At 46.2% G+C, this 15,743-nt stretch overlaps 1 long non-coding RNA gene across 1 annotated transcript in view; it reads left to right on the top strand.

Annotated features, from left to right (window-relative positions):
• Nucleotides 1-13,464, top strand: part of LOC140622986 (uncharacterized) — a 35,299-nt gene extending 21,835 nt beyond the window's left edge. Inside the window, exons 4-5 of the long non-coding RNA XR_012022652.1 lie at nucleotides 12,319-12,861; nucleotides 13,368-13,464. This is a non-coding gene — a long non-coding RNA (uncharacterized lncRNA). The remainder of the gene's footprint in view (nucleotides 1-12,318; nucleotides 12,862-13,367) is intronic.
• The last annotated feature ends 2,279 nt before the right edge of the window (nucleotides 13,465-15,743 follow it).

Here is a 15,743-nt window from a genome sequence, read left to right as displayed (position 1 = left end):
TTTATGACAGTTGCAAGCTACAGAGCTAGCCCTGGAATTACCTAAATTGGCACCTCTTGTTATGTAAGAGAATTGTTTTTATTGCCTAAGGCACTCTTAGTTGGTTTTTCTGTTGCTTGAAGCTGAACAAAACCTTACTGATACATTACCCTTTCTATCGAAAAAGCATTACAGGGATCCCTGGGTGGCGCAGTGGTTTGGCGCCTGCCTTTGGCCCAGGGCGCGATCCTGGAGACCCGGGATCGAATCCCACGTCGGGCTCCCGGTGCATGGAGCCTGCTTCTCCCTCTGCCTATGTCTCTGCCTCTCTCTCTCTCTCTGTGACTATCATAAATAAATTTAAAAAAAATTAAAAAAAAAAAAAAAAGAAAAAGCATTTCAGGTGGAGACATCTGAGGGAGAGTGAGCGTAGAGGTTGAGAACCTGGCTTTTGGCACAGGTAACAAAGCGTCCATAGGCAACTGGGGACTTGAAGGGCAAAGATTCCTTGAGATTCTTTTCCCTTGCATAAAAGTTTATGTGGCCACTGATCTAAGCTATACATTAAGTACTAGTCATATGGCCTTGGACCACTCATCTAAACTTGGTGAGCTTCAATTTACTCATTTGCAAAGTGGGGATAACAACCCCTTTGTCACTTGGTTTTATGGGGGTCAGACTTTATCGTCTATTTTTACTTGTTTTGGGAACTTCATAGGGCAGCCTGGTCTACTGTCAGAGCCTTGCTTGGTGCATGGCATATAGGAGGTATGCTCAGTAAGTATTTGTTGGGCCGATGTGTTGTGTCTGTTTGTCCATATCCGGGGTATTCGCAGTGCACCGTGAGCTGGGAGGTGGGGCTGCTTGCTGACTGGGTGCTCCATACAGCACCTACCCCAGATACAACTTAAGGAAGGATTTTATTAAATGCTTTCTTCTTGGCAGGGATGTATTAGGCTCTGCCATTGACACAGAGAATTCGACTTTTGTTTTCCACATATTTTCCGCTAAATATGCTGTGACAAGGTGTCTCTTTTGATCAGGGACATTGCCAATTTCTCCTTTGATCAGGGACACTGTCAATTATTCTTCTCCCGTCCCGACTTTCTCTATGATTCAGAGTGTGAAGCTATCTGTTGACTTTGACCTCTCATGGTTATGTGAGGTGCTTTGGCTCCAATCAGCAGGGTTGTGTCCAAGGCAGGCTGGCCTCCTGTGAGCTCCCAGGCTGCTGAATCAGTCATCCGGCAGGTGACAGGTGGTGCCTTTAAGACATTGTGGAGCAAAAGGAGATAGCCACACCTGGCCCTTCCCTATTGCAGACAAACCAGGACACTATCTGCTTCCTCGGGCTTGCCCCCCTGTAACATCATCCACTTCCTTGACTCCTCATCTATGGTCTCCTCACTTCATGTACCCACTCCTGGGTCTCATCAACCTCTTCCAGCTGGACTCCTGGGACTGTTGCTTGCCACCGATTCTCTAGGCTCAGGGATCCTGGGTTTTGGTCTTGCTGTGCTCCATACCGTGGTGGCTGTGAAACATGCAGAAACCCCACCGAGAGCCCACAGACTGGCATCCAAGGAAGGCTTGTTTCAGATTGCTCCCCCAAAGGAATTATCCTGGAGGAAGACAGGAGAAGATCAAGGGCTTAGGGGCTAGGAACGCATCAGCTAGTGAGGCTGGAGACACTGCAGTCTGGGCGACTTAGCCAGTCACAGAGAGGCCAGGCCGAGCCAACCTTGAAATAGCGAAGTTAGCGCTGATGAAAGGGTGAGGGTGCATGGGGGTCAACTATGAGAGAGGGAAACCGAGATCAGAGAAGGCAAAGAAGAACTGAGAAAGCAAGACCCTAGGCTGAGAGCAGTGGGGTTGAGGATAAAGAACGTGCGCTGGGGTCGGAGGCTGGGGGTGTGAGGCCTGCTCTGTCTCTCCTTTTACTCTTTCTGTGAGATACCTGCACTGGCGGCCTCGCCGGCTTATTGTGCATTTTCAGGGATCTGAAATGAACACGACAGTCGTCTAGACAATACTGTAAAACCGTCATGGACATTGAAGTCCCCTTGGCATTTCAGTTTCTTCCTGTATTTTTTTTTATTGGAATTCAATTTGCCAACATTTAGTGTAACACCCAGTGCTCATTCCAAGTGCCCCACTCAGTGCCCATCACCCAGTCACCCCAACTCCCCGCCCACCTCCCTTTCCACCACCCCTTGTTCATTTCCCAGAGGAAGGTGTCTCATGCTTTGTCACCCTCACTGATATTTTCACTCATTTTTTTTCCTTTCCCTTTATTCCCTTTCACTAATTTTTATATTCCCCAAAGAATAATGTATGTTTGATACAAGGCGCGGGTGAGGACTTTCCATTCCCCTGGGGCAGTGGCAGTGGCAGTGACGGCAGCAGGGGCCGCGTGTGGGGCAGGACAGTCTTCAGACTGCAGCAGGGCTGGTGACGGGCACTTGGAGTGGGTCACGAGAGCAGTGCCCGCCCCAACTGACAGCTCAGAAGTTCAGTGGTGGAAAGTCCCCAGCTTCTGTGAAGAGCCGGATTAAAGACACACACGGCTTTATTTACAGTCACAGGTCAGTGGGAACAAAACATGAGCCAGGGAGGAAAATTGGTTTTAAAATAGGTCAGCATCTCATGCATTCCTAGAACTGGGAAGAAACCTAGAAGGTGCCTACTGGGTGGCCACCCAGGGTCTGCCTGCGGGGCCCAGCCAGGAAAGGGGCCCCTGGCCCCCCGCTGCTGGGCACCTCTGCTGATCCCCTTCCTCCTCCCCCTCCCTCTCCTCACAGGACCCTCAGTGCAGTGCTTGTCCCCCGTCCCTTGCTCACCACAATCCTGGATCTCTTCACTTGTTTCTGCCCAGCTGCTCCCTTTCAGACAGAGTCAAGGTTTTCTAATTTAGTTTTTTTTAAATTTATTTATTTATGGGAGATACAGAGAGAGAGAGAGAGAGAGAGGCAGAGACACAGGCAGAGGGAGAAGCAGACTCCATGCAGGAAGCCTGATGTGGGACTCGATCCCAGGACTCCAGGATCAGGCCCTGGGCCCAAGTCGGTGCTAAACCGCTGAGCCACCCAGGGATCCCTCTAATTTAGTTTGTAATTACACTTTTCCTTTTGAGGTAACTACAGATTCATATGGAATTAGTTGTACTAAGCCAGACAGAGCCATCCTGGGAGCCCTTTAGCTGGGGTTCCCCGGCGCCCGGCAGCCACGAAGCACCTGCTGAGTAAGCGCAGATGCCCACCGCCAGGAACCCAGGCTTGATGTGGGCAGTGCCCCCCCCCCCGTACTGTGGGGAGCCCCAAGGGATATGAACCTGGACCAGGAGCGCCGCTGCCCCCAGGCGGCGTCCAGTGCCTGGCTGGGGGGCACAGCCTGCTTCCCCCGCTTTTCTTCCTGGGCCTTTCTCCCAGTGGCTCCCAGATCCTCTGTGGCAGTCCCAGTGGGACCAGCTGGAGCTTCTCCTCCACAAGCCTGTTCTAGAGGAGAGCCAGAGGGCGTGAACTCTCCCCCCAAACCCCCCTCCACCAGCTCCCCCAAGACACACACAGCTTTTCCTAAAGGAAAGCCATTCCACTAACTGTCAGAGCTGGACTAGAACTGTCAAAGCATTCAGAGCCACCTCGAGTCACAGTTCCATTTCCCCTGCATTGGTGTAAAAATATCATACTTTTTCATCAAAGTGGAAAACAACGACACAGAAAAGCTGAGACCTGGGTGACTCTCAGAACCGGGCAGGAGTCAGCAATGTCTTATGGATGGAAGCAGAAGATTTGAACACTGTGGACAGCGGACACGTGGGCTCGCACCCCACTTCCTGCCTCCCCCACCCCCACCTCCTCCTGGCCCCTGCTGTGCCAAACTCAGTCGGGTTTTTCCCAGGGCCACTGTGCACAGGGCTGTCCCACATGAGCCCAGATGGCTGCCTTTATGATGGCTCTGTGATGCCTCATTACCCATATTATGTACTAGTATGTGCATCACATGTTAAATTAACGGTATCGGCTGTGCTAGGGTAATGGATTGGCTGGTTACCCTCTTTCCGAGCAGTTACTCAGGCTTGCCATCTGGCGAATCTAATAACCAGGTGGTGAACCTAAATAACCTCACTTTGATGGAGGTAGAAGGGACCCCGGTTGGCTCTGTTCCTGCCATCTGCACCCTTCTTCTTTAGGAGACACGTCCAGAGACTTGGAGTCATGCTATTCCTTAATCGAGTAGTTCTTAGTTATTAGAAGCACTCTCACTTCATTTATGCAGAACTATGGTCTCCAGCGTCTTTGCCAATTTAGAAAACATGTAGGAGCCAGGAGGGGAGCCAACAAAGGCTGTGTACAGCCAAATGGCATAAGCTTCCTCCCACCAAAGCTCTTGGGCCTCTCTCACAAGACAGCTTTTTTGGAGTTTTGCTCAGAAGATATTTACTCCTACTTTACACTCAGTGATAACCGTGGAGCTCTTTGGATTTCGAAAGATTCAGTGTATTGGAGGCTGTGGAGTAGAGGCGAGGAGAGGGTGTGTAACAGCCAGACACTAGGAGAAATAATGAGGAATGCCTGACGGTACTGAAACTATTTAAAGCAGATCCAAGAACTAAAAACACAGCAAACTGGGGGCGTTTAGTGAGGGGCAAAGTGTGCCACAGCCTTGAATATTAACAGAGAACACTACAGTGTAATGATGGATATAATGCAACAAACCCACAACGTCAGCATCATTAATTGTGATTACTAGACACATTTTAGGGGCGGAGACCTATGTCCTACATTGGAGGGTCAGAGACCTATGTCATACGTTATGGAAAGGTCTTCTCTAAATGGTTAAAAAGTTCAACACATAAGGAATTAAATCCTCAGGTCTTTGAGAAAAATCATGTATGTATGATTTTGACCCCCTTCCCCAGCGTCCCCGTCCCTGTGAGGCTGACGCCCTTATTAAAGCCTCCAGATTCCAGCTTGTGCTTGGGAGATGGGGACATACAGGTCACCTTCCTTCTGGCAAGGCTTCTTATTTATTACCATTGCTGTAGGGCAATTCCTTCTTTTGATAGGCCACATAGAGGCATAGAGTTTGGATAGGTTTCCGCTATGAGCCCTTGTGCGCCACACCCCGTGGGCCACACCCTGTGCCCACCCGCCTGCCCTGTTCTGTTCCTTGGAACGCTTTGCCTCTGCTTTGTGCTGTTCGCTTTGTTCTCCACCTTCATAGCAGTAGTTATTCTGTTTTCCAAATGGAGCATCTGCACCAGCTTAATGTAACTTTTGATTTTGGGTCGATTTGTTTTAAGCTCTATTGTCACCAATAAAATCTTAATAAACAAACAAACAAACAAAAAAGATTCGAGTGAGCAAAGTGAATTAAACTATTGCATAAGGTTTTAAAAAGACCTATATTTTCATTAGCTGAGATTAGGTAGGTTCACCGAGGAAAATTCAGAAAAATATATAAGAAAAAGAATAAAATAAAACATAGCTATAATCCCCAGCTCCAAGATATAATCAGTATAAATATTTTGTTTGCTTTCTTGTTCCCTCTGCACATATATTTTATATTTCTATCCATTCATCTATCTGTCATCTATAACTATTTGGAGCTAATACATAAGAAATGGAATCATACCATTCTGTAATTTGCATTTACCTCCACTTAATGCACAGGTAAGATGCTTTTCATGCTAATAAGTAAACCTCTTCAACATCATTTTAATGGCTGCATTGTATTTCATGATATGATAGCCATCCAAGAAGTTAGCATAATTTAGTGATTACTTATAAAAGCATATATTGCACAGCGATATCTGGAAAGTAAAAAAAAAAAAAAAAATTATGAGCAAGTAGGGCATGGAGACTTTCTCTATATAATCACCGCCAGACAATTTCACTGCTGTGGCAGCAAAATTGAAAGCTTCAAAGCCAGGCCTCTCATCTTCATGAGCCATATTGGCTGCTTGCCTCTTGTTGGGCACTTAGAGCCCTGTATCTGTAAAGATGTTTTTGGCTGTAAATAACAGAAAACTCAAAGTAGCTTAAGTAATTAAAAATATTTTACGTTATAAGAATCCTGGAGATAAGGCTGATCCAGGGCTTGTTAATGCAATGACTTAAAGGCATCACTAAAGAGTTGTATTTTTCTCAACTTTTTTTTCCTCTCTCTCCAGAGGGCCCCAAAATTTTGGCAGCTCTTCCAGTTACTACATGAAGACAAGATAATATCCAGAAGCAGAAAAGGAGATGTTCTCTTCTTTGGGGCCTCTTTTTTAAAAAATTATTTTTAATTTTGGTAAAACATCCATCACGTAAAATTTGTCATCTTAACCATTTTTTTAGTATACGGTTTGGTAGTGGGAAGTATATTCACACTGTTGTGCAACAGATCTCCTGAACTATTTTCATCTTGCAAAACTGAAAGTCTATGTCCATTAACTGACAACTCCAAATTCCCCCTTCACCCTAGCTAGCCTCTGGCAGCAGGCCTACTTGTTGTCTCTATGAACTGGATTCCTGTAGGAATCTCATGTAAGTAGAATCATATGGTATTTGTTCTTTTGTGACTGGCTTCTTTCACTTACCATAATGTCCTAAAGTTTCATCCATATTTTATCATGTGTTAGAACCTCCTTCCTTTTTAAGGTTGGATAATATTCCATTCTATACATATACTATATTTTGTTTATCTATTCATCCACTGATAGACACTTGGGCTGCTTCCACCTTTTGGCCATTGTAAATAATGCTACTACGAAATGGGTGCACACATATCTGTTTGAGATCTTCTTTCAATTCTTTTGTCTCTACATTCAGAAGTGGAATTACTGGATCATATGGTAATTCTACTTATAATTTTCTGAGGAACTGCCAAACTGTTTTCCAGAGTGCCATTTTGCATTCCCACAATGCAATGTGTTCTTTTTTAAAAAATTTTTTTTATTTATTTATGATAGTCACAGAGAGAGAGGCAGAGGGAGAAGCAGGCTCCATGCACTGGGAGCCCGATGTGGGATTTGATCCCGGGTCTCCAGGATCGCGCCCTGGGCCAAAGGCAGGCGCCAAACCACTGTGCCACCCAGGGATCCCTACAATGTGTTCTAATTTCTCCACCTCTTTGCCAATACTTATTGTATTCTTTCCTTCCTTCCTTTCTTCTTGTCAATAGTACCCATCTTAATGAGTTTGAGGTGGCCCTTGTGTTTCTTTTTACTACCAAGGAAATATTTATGCTCATTTCTCCTGACTCATTGGTTAGAATTATGCTTACAGGTCTAGTATTAAATCAATCACTGATAAGAAAAGTGGAACCACACTTTGTTTATTTAGGCCAAGCAGCATGTGCCCTAGGACTGAGAGTTCTGAATATATATATATATATATATATATATATATATAGTCATATATATATATGCTATTTCTTAACTGAGTAGTTCTTGGTTATTTTTATTAGTTATATATCTACACATATTTCTTTTTTGAGCTTACTTTATGTATTTGAGAGAAAGAGAGAGAGAACAAGAGCAGGGGGCAGAGGCAGAGGCAGAGGGAGAAGCAGACTCCCACTGAGCAGGGAGCCCCATGTGGAACTCTATCCCAGGACCCTGAACCGATGCTTAACTGACTGAGCCACCTAGGCGCCCACTCTGGCACTATATTAAGGGCCAGCTGTTTGTGTCTCATAGTGAAGAGCAGTGCTTTTTAATTATTAAACTCTAATGTGCAAACAAATCACCAGAAGAAGTTAAAATGCAGATTCTGACTCCCTGGGGCAGTGCCTGAGGGTCTGCATTTCTAATCACTCCCAGGTGATACTGATGCAGCTGAACCCAGACCCCACTGAATAGTGAGGGTCTAGCACATGCACCAGAATCCCCTGGAGGGCTTGTTAACACCCAGATTGCCAGACCCTGACACCAAAGCATGTGATTTAGTAGGTCTGGGTGGGGGCCCAAGAACTTCGAACCGGTTCTTCCTAAGTGATGCCGATGCTCCTGGTTCCTGGAACACATCCTGACAACCACTGGCTTAGAGGACAGTCGCTGGAGCCAGGCCATTAGCTTTGTGCCCAGAGGCCCACTTCGTCCCTGTGTAACCTCAGTGGGTTGCTTAACCAGTTTCCTGATTTGTTAACCAGGGATGATAACACTACCTCGGTTAGATGACTTTGGGAGGCGCTGCGTTATGCACTACATAATGTTAAGTCATTATTTGGCGTTCCTTTCAAATAGGTAGGATTAAAGTGGGCACATTCGCTGCTCTCCGGGAAAATCTTTTAGGAGGCAGGGTGTCCCTCTCCCAGGTGTGTTGGAGAAGCTCTCTTCTTTCACTTGTGCCTGTAACTCGAGAAGCAGCCCAGACTGACTTTTTTCCACCACGCTGTTGGCTCCTCATTAAGTGCGGGGATGCTGGGTACTGCCAGCCTTTAACCTGGATGGCCAGGATCCTTATAAATAAAGAATGCAGCAAAACCAAATGAGGGCAGCAGCATCGCAGGCTGCAGCAACGAGTCTCCCCCAGCTTCCCCGCAAGGGCCTGCTCTCTGAAAGCTCAAAGTCTCCTCTGGCAGGGCAGGATTAGGAGGAGCGGTTCCCAGCAGCCCAGGCGGCACTCTGAGTGCTTTAATCACATGCAAGGCTGAAATAAAGGGAGGAAGGAAGCGGGCTCTGCAGCCAGGCTTTTTACCTGCCTCTGCCTTTGGGCTGGGGAGAAGGAGCTCAGCAGGCTATGAACATTTCAGGCAGAGTAGCAATGAAGCCCCAGCGAGACCCAGTGTGTGGCACCACCAGCAGAGGCCCAGTGTGGCTGGGACGCAGGTGGGTGATGGGGCTCTCGGCAGGGCCAGATCACTCTGGAGTTAGAAGGAATCTCACGTACTTGTATGGCATCTGGGAGGCTCCCATAGTTAAACTGTATTAGGATTTTTTTTTTTAAAGATTTATTTATTTGAGAGAGAGAGAGAGTATGGGCCTGTGTATGAGTAGGGGGAGGGGCAGAAGGAGAGAATCTTCCAGGGGACTCCCCCATGAGCACAGAGCCTGACTTAGAGCTCCACCCCAGGACCCTGAGATCATGACCTGAGCTGAAACCAAAAGTCAATGCTTAACCCACTGAGCCGCCCACGGCGCCCCGTATTAGGACAGTTTTGATGGCAAGGAACAGAAGCCAGCTTGCCTTAGCCTAAGCTGAAAGGGGGCTTGATATAAGGGTTCAGGCTGTTGCACAGAACCAAGGGCAGGCTGCAGTATCCCTTAGGGAGGGGCTGGCACAGGGAGCACAAAGGCATCCCACTCCCCATATGAGCTTTCTCTGCTTTTACAGTCTACATGGGTGATCAGAAATGTCTATCCCATTAGCACCCATGTGTACGTGTTTTAGATTTAACCATCTATAGAGACTGACTCTTTCTTAGTTCCAACCTCAAATTTCTGGCAAAGAGGCTCTGCTTGGCCATCTCAGGTGCTGGCTGCTCTCATCAAATGTTGCCATGGGAGGGAGCAGGGACATATTGTCCAACATGGCTGCTGGGGCCCTTGGTTGTGGAAAAAGGGCAGGCTGTGAAAGGCTTCTTCATGAACCGGGCAGACACTCCAAGTGGACCCCCTCAGAGGAAGGACAGAGCAAACTTGGAGCTCCTTTTCCACCCGAGGTCCTCTGATTGTACCTTTATGTTCCATACCTGTTCCCCCCCTGCCAGCAGTGGAGGGAAATGCAAGCGTAGAGTCTGTGACTGTAGGTTTAGGCCGAGAGGATGGAGGCCTAGCTCCTGGGCACAGGCATATGACCACTTTGGGAACAACATCGAGCCCTCCTGACACAGTCCATAAACAGCAGGGAGCTCAGCCTGGCTACCATCAACTCGGAAGCTGAGAAAATCTGAGAGCCGAATACCAGGCCAACAGTTCTTCCATAGAACATCAAGAGATGCTTCCCTGAAAATGTGATTTTTTTAAACACAAGTTAATGGAACTCAAACTACAAGGAAACTTCACCCACCCATGATCTCACTCTGTTTTCTTTGTTCCCTCTTCTTCTAGCTTCTGTCCAAATGCGCCCAGAATCTTACATAGCTTTAGAAAGTATAAACAACATTTTGTATTCCATGTTATGTAATGAGTACTTTCCATGCTGCCTTGTCATCTTCTTAACCATCTTTGTCAGTATGCCATCCTTCAAATGAAATATATTATACTTTACTTAGCACATAATTAAGGTCTGATTTAAAATCTGAGGCTGTGGAGCTAGCTAGAAGGAATCTCAGGAAATCATTGAGGCCAAGAAAAATGAGCCGGGAAAGCACAGTGAGCTCCCTAAGGTCAAAGAGCTGGTGGGTTCCGGACCTGAGGCTAGAGTCATTCATTCCTTTAAACAGATGTTTGCAATTACCCCCTTGATGTCAGGTAGTGGTGCGTGGGCTTCCTCTCACTTCAAATCGCTTTTCACCACATTGCGTGACCTAATTAACATTTGTTAGGTAGGAGCTGTTTCTTATTTTTCTTAACAGAGAGGAGGGAGTGCCTTTTCAACTCACTGTCAGGAAAATAGAGGTTGTGGAACTGAAATGAGTAACAGCAATTTTAATTCAGACTGGTTTCGTGACTGACTGGTGGATAAGTCAGCATGCAAAGACATTTGTGTTTCTCGGGTTTGGCTTGCTGTCTCGATGCCCTTTGCAAACTCCACAGGGATTTTAAGCTTTAAGTCTGGTTATAAGCTTATGCAAGCTGTTAGTCACCTTTTTAGATGAAAAGCGCCACAGGATTATGCTTGAAAATGTTCCGTGCTTCACTACGGATTCCTTTGGAGTAATTCAGCTGTAGTATGATTTTGAGGGAGAAGTGATTGAACGGTTACATTCCAAAACACATTTGCATTTGAAAATGGGGGTTTATCAGCTAAAAGAACTGTTCTTGAAAGGTACACACGTAGGGCAAATTTAGAACAAGCAGAACAATTTAGACATGATAGTTATGAGTTGCCCAAAAGCTTGAAATACTGGGGGCTCTTGATCACTCCAAATCCTAGACATGATTGAATCGTGAATATCTGGTGTTTTACTTTGGAAAACATGTTGGAAAAGGAAATCTTGTCCGTGCCGTATGTCCACAGATCTTTCCAAATGTTCTAGGCATGCATCAACACAATTGCAAACACACGGTTGACCAGAAACCAACCAGTGGAGTCACCTAAGCTTTTGGTATAGTGAAGAGGGTGGGCTCTAGGGTCAGATTGCTTGCCTTGGTATCTTGGTTCTACCACTTACTGGATATGTGAACTCAGCTGGGTCTCAGTTTGCTCATTTGCAAAATGGCGGGGCGGGGGGTGGAGAAGATTCTTTAAGTCATGGAATTGTCATGTTGAATTGATTGTGTTAAATCATGTAACATAATGGGTCTCAAACTGGAATGTGCTCACACATCGCCTGGGGTCATATGAAGATCAGTAGAAACAGAGAAAGACAAATACTGCAGGATCTCACTTAAACATGGAATCTAAAAAAGCTGAGCTCACAGAAGCAGAAAGTAAAAGCTGGTTGCCAGGAGTTGGGGGGCAGGGGAGATGGAGAGCTATTAGGCAAGTGGTAGAAGCTTCCAGTTATAAGAGGAACAAGTTTGGGGAGCTAACGTGCACCTTGGTGACTGCAGTTAACAATACTGTATATGTAATACTTGAAAGTCGCTAGGAGAGCAAATCTTAAATGTTCTCATCATAACAACAGCAACAAAATGGTAATTATGGGAGGTGAAGGATGTTAACTAACCTTACTGTGATACACACATAGACCACACATGTAGTAAATAATACACACACACACACACACATATATAGTCTTCACATTGTACACCTTAAATTTATACTGTGATGCATGTCATTTATATCTCAATAAAGCTGGAAAAAGAAAAAAAAGATGCAGTAGGTCTAGGATGTGGCCTGCTATTATAGATTTCTTTTTTTTTTTTTAAGATTTTATTTATTCATAGAGACACAGAGAGAGGCAGAGACGCAAGCAGAGGGAGAAGCAGGCTCCACGCAGGGAAACTGATGTGGGACTCGATCCCAGGTCTCCAGGATCACACCCTGGGCTGAAGGCAGCGCTAAACCACTGAGCCACCCGGGCTGCCCTATTCTAAATTTCTAACAAGCTCTGGGCGATGCCTGCACTGCTGGTCTCGGGGTGATGCTCGGAGCAGTGGGGGTGCAGAGTGTCTGTTCCATGAGCAATACTCAGTAGTGCTAGTGGTTGTTACCCTTTGGATGGATTTCTCCTTCTCTCTCCCTCCTCTCACACTATCATGGCTCCTGCACGCCTCATCCTTTCATTTCTTTCCTTCTGTTACAGACCTTTGGCCTTAGCGACCCCTCTCAGGCGCTGGTGGTTGACCGTGCATGCGTGGATGGTGTGCGCTTGCGAGGGAGCTGACGCTGAAACGGTCCCGATCACGCCTGGAGAAAGTGCTTCTGTCTGAGCCATGCCTGACACCACGACCCAGTCTTTTCTGGGTTTAAAGGGCCTTCGGAAAAGCAGCCAATTTAAAGTGCAGGGCCGCTGTCAGAGCTTTCAGAGGGTGCCCCCTGCCTTCCCCCCTGTCTTGGAGCAAGGGAGGTTTCTCCATCCTCACGTCCTGGAGAGAGAGGTTCTTGGGCTTAGCCCTGTGTTTCTCTACCAGCTTCCTCTGACCTCCGTCTGGACCCTTCCTGGCCTGGCATCTGCTCCTGGGCATGTCAGCTACTGACACATCACGGTGGTGTACCTGGGGCTTTGCTGTCTTGGTACCTTCAGGGCTTGGCTGTCCTCCCTCATTGACTCAACCCCGTGTCAGACCTCACTGAACGTCAGCCACGTCCTCCATCTGGTCACTTGGCCATTGGAGGGCCACCCAAGGTGGGTCCCTTGCTCTCAGCCCTGCAGCTTTCTCTGTCCCTTGCCATGTGTGGGTGGGAACTTCCAGGCACCTCCACATGTAAGCAGAGACATTCAGGGGCATCAGGTCCTCTCTCTTCCTGAGCATCCCACACTGTCACCTGTACCTGCTGTGGCCACCCCATGGTGGCACAGGTGCAACCTGAGGTGGTCTCCCTTGGAATTCCAAATGGAAATGCAGTGGATCTTGCTCTGGGTTCAGCTTTTCCTTTTTCCCCTCAGAGTTTCTATCTGTCTCCATCCCCTGCCCTGAGCTAAGGCCTAGAGGTATATGTGTGTGTGTGTGTGTGTGGGAGGGGGGGTGTTGGGGGAAGTGGGGGGGAGGATCTTAGGCAGCTACTTCTTCCCAGGTTCTTCTTTTCCAGAACTCTCCACTTCCTCCCAGGTAGAGCTCTACTTTCCTTTCTGTCTGTTGGAAATTGCTCTATGTCATATCTTCTTTCTTACCCATGGACTCTTTGTTCTAGGTGGCTCCATCCTATGCCCCTTCCCTGAGGCAATAAACCTCATGCCTTATCTACCATGCCGGTGGAAAGAGAAGACTTTTGCTTATTGAGAAGGGAGGTTAGTTTTTTAAATATTTTAAAAATATTATCTATATTATATATTACAGCTGCTGCATATACAACAGTGGTAAAAAAATGAGCTGTTTTGCTCCTTTTTTTTTGGTTTTCAGCAGATACTACCAATCTATCACATTGCATAGCCTTGGAAACCTTCTTAGCAGTGTTCCAGACAGCCAGGGACAATCAACAATCAACAAGAGCTGGCCTTGGAAATATGGACACTTTTCAATCACTGGTATAGAGTTAAGCTCGAGGAAGGTAGGGACAACATGCAGTATCTAGATCTCACAACCAAATAGGCAATGTAAGTTTTACGTTTGAGAACTATATCATCAGAAATCACTTTAAGGTATGAAATCATTACCACATCCCCACAAAATAATCATTCAGCCTCTGCTTGTATAACTCTAGTGATGGGGAGCTCACTGCCTCTTAACAGTGAATTGCATTTTTAGACTATTCTAAGTAGTAGAAAGGGATTCAGTATGGTTGTTCTGAAACCTGCTCCTTGCAACTGGCTCCTACACATAACATATTTCATTCCCATCCACACTGTTGGCTCCTCATCTGTTCGAAGGCAGCCACCATAGTCCCCATTAGTGTCTCTTCCCCTAGTCCTTTTCATTGGCACAGCCTCCAGCCTCCTCACCAGCTTGCCGGCTCTCCTCTGATTCCCTTCCCTTTGATGAGCCATTAAAAATGAGGGAGGTGACTTTGGTGAGAAATTTCCCCTCCTCTCACAATTTTTTTTTTTGGACACAAGTTCCATGTAGAGATACTGATTACTGGGGATAGGTAAAGGTTCCTCCCCACTGCAGCCTGGTGCTGTGTTCTCAGAAACCCCAGCTTGTCCTAGTGCAATCCCCTTTTTCTTCCTTCCCCTCCCCTCCCACCACACACACACACACACACACACACACACACGCGCACACACACACACCTTTCTAGAGGGCATCATTATTCAGCTGGCTCCTCAAAGCAGCAGCCTGCATATGCTGATTTTAGTGCTTGCTTGTCCAAACTACAGGCTTAATAAGGAGGCCACAGGAGAAAATGTGTGGTCACTCAAACAGCACCACTGAAATCACTTAGTTTTGAGCACTCTAGAGGAGTATCCTGTGGGAAAAGGTTGAGAAAGTCCTGAAAGGGGCTTGCTCATGCACCTTAGTTTTGCCACCAGCAGACAATTTGATGCTGCTTGTTAGAGTGGGAATCCAGTGGGATCTTACAGGCTGGAATAAGGAGCCATCATTAAAAAGATGTTGGTCACAGAAACAGCCAACATGATTGAGCATTTTCCATATGTTTGACCTTGTGCTGCCTGCTTTACATTTATGAACTAATTTAATAGTCACACATTTGGCTCCTTGCCCAAGGTCATGAGCTACTAAGTGGTAGAGCCAGTCTGAACCCACAAATACCAGTGATACCGTCCCTCATAACCCCCACCTCAAAAGATACAAGGAAGCAAATTTATGATATTGTAAAGCAAAAACTCCCAAACAGAACCACATCATTCATTCAGGTTTGATATTGAGTTCTGTTCTACTAAGAGTCTCATAGTCTCAAGTGTTTAGAGTTTTAACCAATGGATGGGATCTTGTCCTCTGAGACCCCTTGTATGTGCCCCACTGAGGCAGCTTCTCCCATTCTGGAATGTCTTCTGTTCTCCTTCCTGTCCACCCAAATTCTACACATACTTCCAAGTTTCTAGCTAGCCTGTCTTTTCTTTGCCCCCGTGACTAACTCACCTCACTTTGACTTCTCCTTTGTCTCAAGTGAACACAAACCAGTTGTTCCATCAGTTAACATTTTTGAGCATTTATTTTGTAGTCAGTAACACTACTGACATTTTGGGTATTGTGATGGTTAATTTTATGTGATGGGGCCTGACTGGGCCATGGGGTGCCCAGATATCTAGTCACACATTATTCTTGGTGTTACTGTGAATGTTTTTGGATGATATGAACATTTAGATTGGTGAACTTTGGGTAAAGCAGATTGCTCTCCCTAATATGGGTGGGCCTCATCCAATCAGTTGAAGGACTGACCAGCAAAAAAAATCATGCCTATCCCTGAGTAAGAGAGAATTGTCCTGCATTATGGTCTTTGAACTGGGACATCATTTAGATTTTCCAAGTTGTATAGCAGCCTGCTGACTTTTGGACTTGAACAGAGACATCAGATCTGCAGATTTTGGACTTGCCACCCTCTGTAAGAGAATGAATCAATCCTTTATGATAAACCAATTCTTTATAGTAAGTCTCTTTATATATA

The sequence above is a fragment of the Canis lupus genome, chromosome 32, assembly GCF_048164855.1.
Source record: "Canis lupus baileyi chromosome 32, mCanLup2.hap1, whole genome shotgun sequence".
Taxonomy (NCBI): Eukaryota; Metazoa; Chordata; class Mammalia; order Carnivora; family Canidae; genus Canis; species Canis lupus.
Note: the sequence above shows the minus strand (reverse complement) of the source record. Positions and strands in the feature narration are given on the sequence as shown.